At 39.6% G+C, this 9562-nt stretch overlaps 1 pseudogene; it reads left to right on the forward strand.

Annotated features, from left to right (window-relative positions):
- The first annotated feature begins 402 nt into the window (after positions 1–402).
- On the forward strand, positions 403–5519 carry LOC148198571 (uncharacterized; annotated as a pseudogene).
- The last annotated feature ends 4043 nt before the right edge of the window (positions 5520–9562 follow it).

Below are 9562 nucleotides of genomic sequence, written 5' to 3' on the forward strand. Positions count from 1 at the left end.
AAAGTTATCAAGTTTTTGGCGCCGTTGCCGGGGAATTTGATTGTTTTGTTATTTCAATTAGTTGTTTATCAATTTCAATTTTGTTCCTATCTCTGTAAATTCATTGTTTTAGTTTTCTGTGTATCTGTATATATTGTGTTTTGTTCCTGTAATTATTTCTTGGGTTGGTTATTGGAGATTTTTGTTCTGCATGCCACGCAGAACAAAATCTGAGAATTTATTGTTTGATTCTGAGATTGAAAGGACAGCCCGTAGAAATAATAGTAGGCGTAGAAAAGAAAATAGAAAAAAAGAAGCTAGAGAATCCAGCTTATCTTCAAAAGCTTATTCTTCATCTGACCGAGAGGGTAAAAAGATGGAGGAAAACGAGGATAATGAACAAAGAAGGCGTACGTTGGAAGATTATGCTTCAGTGACTGTACCTACATCTTTCAACAGTATAGCCAAACCTGTGATAATTGCGGCTAACATGGAAATGAAGCCAGCATTGATACATCTTGTTCAAAGTAATCAGTTTTCAGGATTGTCACACGAAAATCCCTATGATCATCTGGCAACTTTTAATGAATATTGCAACACTGTGAAAATGTTGAATGTGTCAGAGGATGCAATCAGACTTAGTCTTTTTCCATTTTCCTTGGCAGGCAATGCCAAGAAATGGTTAAATTCTTTTCCTGAGAGAAGTCTGACAGGTTGGGATGACGTTGTGTCAAAGTTTTTGCAGAAGTATTTCCCTCAATCAAAAATAAACAAAGGCAAGCAAGAGATATCCTCTTTTCAACAGGAACCTGAAGAGACTTTGAGTCAGACATGGGATAGGTTTAAGGGATTGTTAAGAAAGACTCCCATACATGGATTTGATGTCCCCACTCAATTGAACCTGTTCTTAGGAGGGTTAAAATCTCACACAAAATTGATGCTAGATGCCTCAGCAGGAGGTAACATTAGGTGGAAGACACCTGATGAAGCTCATGAAATTATTGAAAATATGGCATCTAGTGACAATGATATTCAATGTGAGAGAGGACAAAATCAAAAGAAGGGAATGTTTGAGTTGCAATCCCAAGATGCCTTATTAGCCCAAAATAAAATTATGACTCAACAGCTTGAGTCTCTGATGAAAAAGGTATCACAACTACAAATTCAAAATGTATCACAGGCACAACATACTGTGCAAGGGTGTGAACTGTGTGGTGGAGAGCACCAAAATGGACAGTGTGCTATTCTCACCAATGCTAAGGAAGAGGTCAATTACATGGGAAATCAAGGCCGTCAAGGCAATTATGGAAATTATAACCAAGGATGGAGACCTCATCCTAGCATGGGTCAAGCTAGTTCCAGTAGACCACCTCCACAGTTTCAACAACAACCCACTCTTTCTGATAGGACATCAAAACTGGAAGAAACTCTTCAACAATTTATGCAGATGTCCATATCAAATCAAAAGAGCACAGATGCATCTCTAAGAAATTTAGAAGTTCAAATGGGTCAGTTGGCCAAGAAACTGGAAGAAAAGCCTGTAAATACATTTGGAGCTAACACTGAAACAAATCCAAAAGAGCACTGTAAAGCTATAACAACAAGGAGTGGTAAAGTGTTAGACAGTGTAGTTGTGAGGAAAGAAGATCAAGAGGAAAAGTTAAATGAGGAACAGAAAGATAAAGAAGAAGAAGTGGAAGAGCAGAAAGATAAAAATAAAAAAATTGAAGAGAGCCAAAAAGGAAAACAGATTGTGAATCCTTTACCGTACCCAAAGACATATTCTAGAAAGGAAAAAGAAAGTCAATTTTCTAGATTTATGGCTCTCTTCAACAAGCTGGAAATTACAATTCCCTTTTCTGAAGCACTTCAACAGATGCCCTCTTATGCTAGATTCATGAAAGATCTGTTGACCAAGAAGAGAAAGTATATTGAGGAAGAAACAATAGAGGTGCAAGGGAATTGTAGCGCCATCATCCAAAAACTTCTACCACCAAAATTCAAAGACCCTGGAAGTTTTACTATTCCATGCACAATTGGAAAACTCCCTATTGGAAAAGCATTGATAGACTTAGGAGCAAGCATTAATTTGATGCCTTTGTCTATGTTAAAGAAAATAGGAGACATGGAAGTAAAACCAACAAGGATGACTCTACAATTAGCAGATAGGTCTTTAAAATACCCATATGGAGTTATTGAAGACGTACTGGTGAAAGTTGATAAGTTTACTTTTCCAGTAGATTTTGTTATTCTTGACATGGAGGAGGATACTGAAGTTCCCCTTATATTGGGTAGACCTTTCATGAAAACTGCAAGAGTCATAATTGATGTTGATGATGGTCATTTGAAGGTGAGGCTACATGATGAAACAGTAACTTTTAATGTTGTGGAGGCTATGCAACATCCAAAAGATAAAGGGAACTGTTTCAGAGTTGAAGTACTGGATGATGTAGTTGAGACTGTAAAAAATCAGATGTATGTGAAATCTCCTTTAGAGCGTGTATTGGTTGATGCTTGTGAAGAGCTGACTGTTGAAGAAGAATCTGAAGTGGAGGAGATTTCACAACATCTAGAAAAATTAAAAGAAGAGAATTTCACTGATGAGAGTGAAAAATTGGGAAAGGCTGACTTGGATGATCAGGAAAAAATGGAATTAAAAGTGCTTCCTGATCATCTCAAGTATGTGTTTTTAGAAGAAAATTCTAAGAAGCCGTGATCATAAGCAATTCTCTATCAAACAGTGAGGAGAAAAAATTAGTGAAAATCTTGAAAGAGAATAAAAAGGCAATCGGTTGGCATATTTCTGATTTGAAAGGCATAAGTCCAACCTACTGCATGCATAAGATCATGATGGAACAGGATTATAAGCCCATAGCACAACCACAGAGAAGGTTGAATCCTACTTTGAAAGAGGTGGTGAGAAAGGAAGTGCTTAAATTGCTTGAAGCAGGAATGATATATCCTATCTCTGATAGTGCTTGGGTGAGTCCTGTACATGTTGTTCCTAAGAAAGGGGGTATGACTGTTGTTCAGAATGAATTAATTCCTACAAGAACAGTCACAGGGTGGAGAATGTGTATTGATTACAGAAAATTAAATCAATCCACCAGGAAAGACCATTTTCCTCTCCCTTTCATGGATCAAATGTTGGAAAGGCTAGCAGGACAAGCTTATTATTGCTTCCTGGATGGGTATTCAGGATACAATCAAATAGTAGTGAATCCAGAGGACCAAGAAAAGACCGCTTTCACTTGTCCCTTTGGTGTGTTCGCATACCGAAGGATGCCTTTTGGTCTCTGTAATGCTCCTGCTACATTCCAACGTTGCATGCTAGCCATTTTTTCTGATTTGGTAGAGAATTGCATTGAAGTCTTCATGGATGATTTCTCCGTTTTTGGAAAATCATATGATTTATGCCTAGAGAACCTGGATGTAGTTTTGAAGAGATGCATTGCCACGAACCTTGTTCTAAATTGGGAAAAATGTCACTTTATGGTTCGTGAGGGAATTGTCTTAGGACATAAGATCTCATCCCGGGGAATAGGTGTAGATCAAGCAAAAGTTGATGTGATTAAAAAGTTACCACCTCCTATGAATGTAAAAGGGGTAAGAGCTTTCTTGGACATGTTGGTTTTTACCGAAGATTCATAAAAGATTTCTCCAAGATAGCTAAACCCCTTTGTAATTTGCTTGTGAAGGACACTCCATTTGAATTTGATGGGGAGTGTCAGAAAGCTTTTGAAGTATTGAAAGAGAAGTTGATATCGGCCCCTGTTGTAGTCGCACCAAACTGGACTCAAAATTTTGAGTTAATGTGCGATGCTAGTGATTATGCTATTGGGGCTGTTTTGGGACAGAGACGTGGCAAGATTTTTCATGTTATTCATTATGCCAGCAAAGTTCTGAATGAGGCACAATTGAATTATGCCACCACTGAAAAGGAATTTTTGGCAATTGTGTATGCTCTTGAAAAGTTTAGACCTTATTTGATAGGGTCTAAAGTTATCATATACACTGACCATTCAGCCATCAAATATTTACTGGCAAAATCTGACTCAAAGCCACGTCTCATAAGATGGGTTTTATTGTTACAGGAATTTGATTTGAAAATCAAAGATAAGAAGGGGAGTGAGAACGTAATTGCTGATCATTTGTCTCGCCTTCTTAACTCTGAGGTGACTGATAAAGAGGGAGAAATAAAGGGAGAGTTCATTGATGAGCGTCTGATGCTCATACAACAGAGGTCATGGTTTGCAGATATGGCTAATTTTAAGGCTGCAGGAATTCTCCCTGATGACTTGACTTGGCAGCAAAAGAAGAAGTTTCTACGTGATTCCAAAGAATATCTTTGGGATGATCCTTATCTCTTCAAACTGGGTGCTGACCACTTACTTAGGCGGTGTGTTACAGCAGAGGAAGCTGCTGGAATCCTATGGCATTGTCATAATTCGCCATATGGAGGTCACTTTAATGGAGAAAGGACCGCCGCCAAAGTGCTTCAATCTGGTTTCTTTTGGCCTACCTTGTTCAAAGATGCACATGCTCATGCTAGAGGGTGTGACAGATGCCAAAGAACAGGAAGCATATCAAAGAGACATGAGATGCCACTGCAGGCAATTTTAGAAGTTGAAATATTTGATTGTTGGGGAATGGATTTTATGGGACCACTACCTTCTTCCTACAACAACGAATATATTTTAGTAGCAGTGGATTATGTCAGTAAGTGGGTGGAAGCTGCAGCATGTCAGAAGAATGATGCCAAGACTGTTGTCAAATTTCTCAAGAGGCAAATCTTCTGTAGATTTGGTGTACCTAGGATCCTCATAAGTGATGGAGGATCACATTTCTGTAACTCCCAGTTGGCTAAGGTCTTGAAACATTATGATGTGAGGCATAGAGTTGCTTCACCGTATCATCCACAGACCAATGGTCAAGCTGAAGTCTCCAACAGGGAGATAAAAAGAATCCTGGAAAAGACAGTATCATCTTCAAGAAAGGATTGGGCAGCAAAATTAGATGATGTCCTGTGGGCTTATAGGACTGCCTTGAAGACTCCTGTAGGGCTAACACCCTACCAATTAGTCTATGGCAAGTCATGCCATCTACCTGTTGAGATGGAACATAAAGCATACTGGGCTTTAAAATTTCTTAACTTTGATGCTTCTCTGTGTGCAGGTAAAAGGAAGCTTCAATTGCAAGAGCTGGAGGAAATGAGGTTGACTGCCTATGATTCATCAAGAAAATACAAAGAAAAGATCAAGGTGTACCATGACAAAAAGCTGATCAAGAGAGATTTCCAACCTGGACAACAGGTATTGTTGTTCAATTCCAGATTCAAACTGTTTCCAGGTAAGTTGAAATCTAAATGGTCTGGTCCCTTTGTGATAAAGGCAGTCAAGCCTTATGGTGCTATTGAACTAATGGATCCAAATTCTGAGAATTCAAATAGAAGCTGGATTGTTAATGGCCAGAGATTGAAACCTTATTTGGGTGGTGAGGTTGAACGCCTCACCACAATTATTAATTTCTCTGAACCATGAGATTCTGGGTCAAGCTAGTGACGTTAAAGAAGCGCTTGCTAGGAGGCACCCTAGCACATGTTTGTATATATTTGTGTCTGTTAATTGTGTTTTTATAATTGTTAAGTTTGAGTGTGGAGAGGAAGTGCTAAGATGCTTGGGGAATGAGTTCTGACGCTCTATTCGCACAGCGCACAGCTGAGGTGCGCTATGCGACTAGATGATTTTATAACGCAGTGATTTATTCGCACAGCGAATTTCATGCGCTCTGAGAGAGAAAAAGAAATTGTTTTGAAATTGAAGTTCGCATAGCGATTGCATTCGCTTTGCGATTTAAAGTTTAATTTTTCTCTTTGCGGAAGTACTCGCATAGCGCATGTGATAAGCAAGGCGAATAAAATCACCAAAGCAACTTGAGCATTTAATTCGCATAGCGCACACTTTGCGCTATGCTACCCAAAGTTGGGGGTGAGCTCTGTCAAAATTCGCACAGCGAAATGGTGCGCAGAGCGAATTAAAAGAGAGTGGTTTGAGTTACGTTTTAATTCGCATAGCGCATAGCTGAAGTGCGCTCTGCGAATGTGTTCAAAAAAAAAAAAAAAAAAAAAAAAAAACAAAAATTAAAATTTAGTCGCACAGCGCACAGCTGAGGTGCGCTATGCGACTTAACATAAAAATTCAAAAAAATAATAAAATATTCAAGGTGCAGAAAACGAGAGAAATTCGCACAGCGCACAGCTGTGGTGCGCTATGCGAATTGAATCGTTCAGTTATTTTTTTTTAAAAAAACTTACTTCTTCCCCAATTCATTTTACCACTCTTCATTTTACCCTAGCCACCATTCTTTTCCTCTCCGCACAGCGAACGCACTTGTGCCCATATCTCCACTGCCACCATTTTCCATTCTTGGCTGTGTTTTGCTTCTTCAAGTATCTCTTCATTCTCGGATATTGGTTCCTTTCCACAGGTTTCACTCCTACTCCATGTGCTTCTTTGATTCTTAGTTTTCATGGAACAATAATAGGGTTTCTTGTATATCTGTTTGACCCAAACCATGCTTATCAGTTTTCAAGCCAAATCTGTTTGTGTTTAAACATGAATTTGCACTGTCTTTGATTTCTGGTGGATGTCCTCTGCAATATCTCTCGCTAGGCGACACACTCGCATAGCGAACTATAGGTCTGCTTTCTGGTATGAAATTCGCTTGGCGAGAAATTCGCAAAGCGAATTACATGTTTAATTTCTGATAAGAAATTCGCACAACGACTCTTGTCGCATAGCGAGTATCATAAGCGAAGACCCTATTTCTCATTTTCGCACAGCGATCAGTGTCGCATAGCGAATTGATCTTGACAGTAGGCACTGAAAATGCAAATTCGCATAGCGCACACTGGCGCATAGCGAATTCCATCTGGCAGCATCTGTGTTTTGCTTAATTCACTTGCTCTGACCCATTTTCCACAATTGTTTGCACTGTCCATTAATTCTTGCAGATGGCACCTCCCAAGACCACACAAGAAAAGAAGAGGAAGACCACCCGAGGGTCTTCTTCTAGATCCCAACCTTCAGAAGCCCAAGAGGAGCACCTTGTCCTGAACTATGATCAGGACCGTTTTATATCAGAGGCACATTCTGATAGGTTTCATCAAGTTATCATGGGCAGGGCATTATTACCTGAGAGGAGGGTTGAATTGAAACCTGGAGAGTATGACCATATCCAGGAAGAACTGGAGAAGAGAAGATGGAACTTTGTTTTAGCCAGCCTTCCAGATGAGATTGATGAAGTCTTGGTTAAAGAATTTTATGCAAATGCTTGGGAACCTGACCACTCTCAGCCTCACTCTAGAGTTTCAAAAGTGAGAGGCAAGCTCGTACGCTATGATCGCAGATCAATGAACAGGATTCTGAATACACTGATGTTTCAGCCGTGCCCTCTAGGTGCTTTTATGTCTACCTATCCTGATCATGACCTTATTGCCTCCACTTTATGCCTTCCCGGATATGGCTATCAGCTTGGCACTAGTGGGACACCAGTGCGAATATTAAGGAAACATTTGAATTCACTGGCCACAATCTGGAGTCTCTTCACATTCACCAACATTTGTCCCAATTCTCATACTTCCGATATCAATCTGGAAAGATCTTATATGGTATATGGAATTATGACAAGGATTGACATGGATGTGGGAGCTTATATCTCTCAAGAAATGGCACTGATTGCTGATAATGATACATGTAAGCTTGGATTTCCTGCCTTGGTGACAGCATTGTGCAAGGCCAGTGGAGTACCTGGAGTTTCTGATATCACTTTGAAACTTCAACCCCCTCTCAACAAGAAATTCTTTGATAGAAATTGCAGCAGCAGGGACGACTTCTCTGCTATGAATGCCCCTCCTCCAGTTCCTCCGCCACGCAGGAATGTTAGAGCGGCCAGACCACCTGTAGCGCCGTGTGTTCCTTCACCTGATCTTTTCACTCGCTACATGCAGCAGAGTCTGGCTCGTCAGGACGATATCCGCGACTGGTGCACTAGTATGAGGTAGGGTCAGGTGTCCTTACAGGAGAGCATGTATCATTTGTCCTTGGGCATCCCTGATTTTCCTCCAGATTCACTCATGACTGGAGACCAGTTTGCAGCGCAGATTCCATGGCCTGAGGGCAGGCCAGAGTCTAGGTGGGGGAGTGCCTTTCCAGGAGCACCAGAGCCAGAGTTAGAGGAGCAGGAGGACATGATGGCAGGTGATGGTGATGAGGAGGCAGAGGAGCCAGATCCCAGATGGGTACAGCAGAGTTATCATTCGCAGGAGAGCCAGTGGAGATCCAGGCCAGATGCGTCCTGGTAGAGTGCTGATGGACAGATGTTATTGATGTGTTATTTATGTTTTTGTTATGTTGTTTTTAGATGTTTCAGTTTAGATGTTATTGTGGAACTCAGTTTATTTGTGATGTTGGTTGTGGTTGTAAAGACTTTGAGGTTTTGATTTAATGACTATGCATTGTCTGATTAAGTTATGTGATTCCTGATGATGATGACATGTATGTTTGTGGTTACTGTGCTTCAAAATTTTTATCTGTGTGTATGAATATGACCAGATTTGTGAGTGTTGAGTACATATACTGATTGAGAGATATTGAATTGTCTGGATATGGACTTGGATTTTGCATGAGTTTGATTCTATGTACACACTCTTTTTGGTTAAGGATGAAAAAGGCCCTGTTTGTATTGATCATATAGCTACTTGGCCAGATAGCCAACCTTGAGACACTGTGATACATTTGTGAACCTTTTGAGCCTTGAAAAATTTTTTTCCTTCCACCTTGAGCCTATTAGATGATACCCTACCTTACACCTTAGAAGAGAACATGTATTATGTTTTAAAGGAGGTTAAGGTTGAATTCAAGTTTGGGGGAAAGAAAAAAATATGAAAGAAAAAAAAAAGGAAGAAGCTCAAAATGAAAGAAAAGGTTGAGCTGTGAAAGAAAATGGTATGTGATAAATGATATATTTTGGGATTTGAGTACTGTATTGGGAATTGAAGTTGTTCTCTTCTTAATAGGTGTCTTTGAATCCAAGAAAAACCATGATTCTTTTTCTAGCCAAGCCAAATCTTAACCTGAAAAGGCCTTTGGACTTAACCAATAGTGTGTGAAGTGTGTGAATCAAATGAAATGCAAAAGCTGATGAAGTTCTAGAACAATTCTGCTGTGAGGACAAACACTGTGAGTGGTGAGACTGATAAATGCTGATCTGGTTTTACATATTCTATACACAGGTGAATTTTTTTGAGTATTGTACTGTGTCATACCTGTTTGAATCTTTAGGAATGCATGTGATTTGTCTGATGTGTAAAGTCATTCTATCAAAACGTCAAAGGTGTGTTATGAGTTGTTCATATGTTTCTGTTATTTCCTGAGGGCATGAAATAGTTCAAGTTTGGGGGAGTTGATAAGTGTGAAAAACAGATGTTTTGACACTTATAAAGGATCTCAATTTTGTAATTATTCATGTTATTACTCAGTGAAAAGTCGTAATAGGAAGTAGATTGTGTTGTAAATTATTGTTC

This window comes from Vigna umbellata, chromosome 5 (genome assembly GCF_029865625.1).
Source record: "Vigna umbellata cultivar VRB3 chromosome 5, Vumbellata_1.0, whole genome shotgun sequence".
In the NCBI taxonomy this organism is placed as follows: domain Eukaryota; kingdom Viridiplantae; phylum Streptophyta; class Magnoliopsida; order Fabales; family Fabaceae; genus Vigna; species Vigna umbellata.